The sequence below is a fragment of the Manis pentadactyla genome, chromosome 6 (assembly GCF_030020395.1).
Source record: "Manis pentadactyla isolate mManPen7 chromosome 6, mManPen7.hap1, whole genome shotgun sequence".
In the NCBI taxonomy this organism is placed as follows: Eukaryota; Metazoa; Chordata; class Mammalia; order Pholidota; family Manidae; genus Manis; species Manis pentadactyla.
The window spans coordinates 3,219,078-3,222,974 of NC_080024.1; the positions used below are offsets into that span (position 1 = coordinate 3,219,078).

Here is a 3,897-nt window from a genome sequence, read left to right on the forward strand (position 1 = left end):
TGGGGAAGCCCTGGCACACGCGCGTTTGCAGGAACACGAGTGTCCGGGCATGACGAGCTCCGTAGCTGAGGTCTAAACAGGACGGTGAAGCCAGGGTGCAAACACCCTCCTGGGGGCTGCGGGGTGGGGGTGGGGCAGGCTGAGAGAGGGGGGAGGAGAAGAGGGGGAGGGAAGGGGAGGCAGCCTGTGCGGTGCGCTGCCCAGGACCGTCAAGGCCTGGGCCCCACCCAGCCCTCCTGGAGGCCTCCGACGGTCCAGCAGAGCGGGTTTGCCCCGTCATGGTGGGAAGGGAGGTAACAAGAAACAGTTGAATAAATACAACTTCCCACTCAAAAGTGGGCCACAGGCATATCATGTTATTCCAGATTTTTCTTCTTTAAATACAAAGCTAGCTCTCCGAGCTCGGCATTCGGAAGGGGAGGTCTTTTCCTCCTCTTCTGGGTGTTCTTTCCCAGTCTGGGGAGCCTGCTTGGGTCAGGGGCAAGAAAGGCCACATGAGTGCAGAAGCTTCCGTTTGCAGGGCTGAGTGGGCTGCCTGTGCCCCTCCTCTGCCATCCGGCCCAGCCTGGCCTCCCCCGTTGCTGTGCCCGGGGGCCCCGGGGCGCTGCCCATGTGTGCTGCTCGGCCCAGGCTGCCCCAAGCTGTGCCGGGCCTGGGCCTGCAGGCACGCAGTCGCCATAACCCTTTGTCCGGTCGGGGTCTCCTGGGCTACCTCTCTGCTTGTAATTCTAATGTCACAGGGAGATGGGGGGTTGCTGGTAATGAATGAAGCTGTGATAGGGGCCCTGAGCACCCTGTTTCTGCCCTCCACCCACTTTCTCAAGCAGCCTCTCCCAAGGGTGGGCCTGAAACGGCCCCCTTGCCAGCCCAGAGAAATGCCTGTCTTGGGAGCCCTTCCTGGAGGGCTAAGAGTCCCTTGTCCCTGCCTCCTGCCTGCTGATTCCAGACCTCACACTTGACCTTCTGGACCTCAGTCTCCCCATGGGAACACTAAGTGGCGGCACAAACATTGCTGGAGGGGGTTGGGGGTGGGAGGGGTGGGATAAATAGGAGGGCCTGCGGCAGGCTTACTTGCTTCCTCCAGGGAAGGAGTAGTGGGGCTGAGCCTCAGCGGAGCTCCTGTCTGTCACCCAATGTGATGTGCGATCAGCCAGGTCTGCTGCGAGTTGTGGTGGGAAAGGAGGTGACCGTGCACGTAGCTGCTGAACCCTCCAAGGCAGCGTTGGGGAGGTGTCCCCGCAGCTGACCTGCAGCAAGAGGGACAGGGAGGCCTGGGGCGCAGGTCCAGGTCAGGGAACGGCCTCTGCTGTGCCTCCCACTGTGAAATTAAAAGCCAGGCAAGTCATCAAAGCCATTCGCTTCCAAGCTTACCCTTGTTCTCTCTGCTTAGTGATCTGGTTTGTTCTCCCCCACGTCATTTGCATTTCAAGGGCTCTGTGTCCCCTCTGGAGTAATGCATATACTGAAGTGTTATGAAGAAGTGTGAACTTTGTTAGAGCTGCTAACACCTGCATTTAGAGTTTTTTCTTAAGTGGAAAATGACACCTATTTGCCAAATCCCTAACCTAAACCTTTAAATCTTTAAGTTAAGCACTCTCAGAGGGCATTTCTGATTACAATGCTTCCAGGTTTTCCCAGTGATTTTGCTCCAGTGTGTCTTTATATTTTGCCCTGGTGTGAAGAGGGCTCTGTTTGTGTGACATCACTCAGGTTCGGGTTGGGCTTCCTGGATGTCTGAGATAAGCTTTCATCTGCACAACTTCTGTACTGTTGGCCAGAAAACAGGCTGCATGGCGTGATAGCAGAGGAAGCATAAAAGTAATACCATGTGTAGTTCTGCACATCACAGACCCTCTGCTGAAAAGAATGCAGTTGAGAGCATCATAACCAGGGTAGGTTATGGCTATGTTCATCATGAGGGTGGAAGGCCATTTTATTTTTAATACCCCCAAAAAAGTTTTTTGGAGCTGTCACTCAAGAAAATCATTTGCATATTTATTATTCTAATTTGATCAGTTAAACGTCCATAGCTCCAAAATCCCCGTTCAATATCACAGTTCGTGCAGCCGAGATCTCCCCCCATGCATTGTTTCCTTCCACAGATATTTGAGTACCTATGATATGTGTTAGGGGCCAGAGGTTACAACAGACAGAGTGCCTGCCCTGGGGTTGCTGATCTGGAGGGAAGGCTGCTGATCAATGTCGCAAACTGCTTCAACAAGGTACTTTCTAATAGTGACTAAGGGTTCCCAGTAGGGATGGGGGCTCCGTCCCATGGGGAGTTCTCACTCCCAAGGTGGCACTTCCCGGGCTGCTTCCAGGCAGACCCGGAGCACTGGGGTTCTGTTCCTGGGAGCTGTGGAAACCCCTCCACAGGAGGCTTTGGCACAAGGACTCTTGCCCACCTGCTGCTGCTTCCTTGGAACTGTGCTGGGGTCTGAGCCCTTCCTTCCCCTTCTTTCACTGGTCAGATGGGCAGTGGGCTCGCCACCTCCTCCTGCCCTCCCTTGTCTTGGGTGGCAGCCCCCAGTGGCTCTCTTACACGTCTAATTTCTTCTTGGCCTTGATTTCTTAAAAGGATTGAACCAACAGAGCCTGTTAGAATAAAATATGAATATTTAAAAGGGGCCTTGTGGCAGGGACTGAAAAATGGGCTCTGGTTGGAGGACATCTGCCCCCTACCCATTGCCAGAGTTCACTAGCGGAGGCTGCTCCCAGCTGTTTCCCTGTGGTATCGTGACTGCGCCCTAACACAAGCCTTCTGTTCCTTCTCCCTCCCTCCTCCTTCCCTCTTTGCGCCCTCCCTTCCTCCCCCACCCCTCACTGTGATTCATAATTTGCTTCCAGATACTTTCCCTGCAGGGTCACCAGCTCCCTACCCGAGCCCTGAATACCTTTGCTCTATTTCAGCTGCCTTTACAACACCATCATGGCCAAGTCCAGAGAACATCTGTGGAAATCTTAGCTGGAGAATCAGGACTGGGTGTTGCTCAATATGTGGAAAAAATGTAGCATTTCCTTCTCCAAAGAACTCAATCCACATGGCCATGCGTCCATCAGCATCACTGAGCCCTGCTGGGGATCCCCACCCGGATCTGCCCATCCTGCCCCCCAACCCTTCCCAGCGGGGGGTTACCCCACACAGACATCACGCTCCCCCTGCTTCCAAGCCTTCAGCTGTGTGAGGCGCCCATGCTGGGGAAGGGGTGCCGATAGTCCAGGGCCATGCCAGGAGAGGCCAGGCAGGGTCAGACTCAGCAAGAGGCCTGGTATGCGGGGAGCTCCGGGCTCTCAGGGGGCTGCAGGAGCTGCAGCAGCCAGGGGCACCCGGGGCGAGCCTCACCCACTGCCCACCTGAACCTCCAGGCTAGGTCTGCCACTCCAGTCGCTTTCCTTTGCTGCTGCCGAGGCAAGTCCTGGGCAAGGACACCATGCCCAGCTCTGCCAGTGGCTCTGAGCACCTGATCATGCCAGTGCCTCACACTGAAGAGTCCCCCACCCTTCACTTCCTGCCCTGGAAGCACAGGGTGGCAGGGTGCGCACATGGCTGCCCAGGGCAGGCGTCTGTGTTTCCTAGGGCTGAGAAATCCCTTCCCCTCAGGGGTGCCTCAGTCACTCCCACACAGTAGCACAGATTTTTCTCTGTGAAAAAGAGCAAAGCCCTAGGGCTGGGGCTGGGTCTGGGTCTGGGTCTGGGGCAGAACTGGGCTGGGTTGGGGTTGGGGCTGTAGCTGGACTGGGTGTGGGTCTGGGTCTGGGGCTGCATCTGGGCAGGGCTGGGCAGGGCGGGGCAGGACTGGGGCTGGGGCTGGGGCTGGGGCTGGTCGTGGAGTGAAGAGGCAGTGAGGAGGGAAGGGGGTGGTCAGCCAGAATTGGTTTTAGGAATGACTTTCCTCC

The 3,897-nt window shown here is 56.3% G+C and overlaps 1 long non-coding RNA gene across 1 annotated transcript; it reads right to left on the reverse strand.

The window, feature by feature from the left end:
* Positions 1 to 359: 359 nt before the first annotated feature.
* On the reverse strand, positions 360 to 3,459 carry LOC130684214 (uncharacterized). The gene is made up of 4 exons (XR_008998401.1): positions 3,355 to 3,459; positions 2,406 to 2,595; positions 1,072 to 1,318; positions 360 to 468 (listed from the first exon to the last, which is right to left on the reverse strand). It is a non-coding gene; the product is annotated as an uncharacterized LOC130684214 (long non-coding RNA).
* Between the last annotated feature and the right edge of the window lie 438 nt (positions 3,460 to 3,897).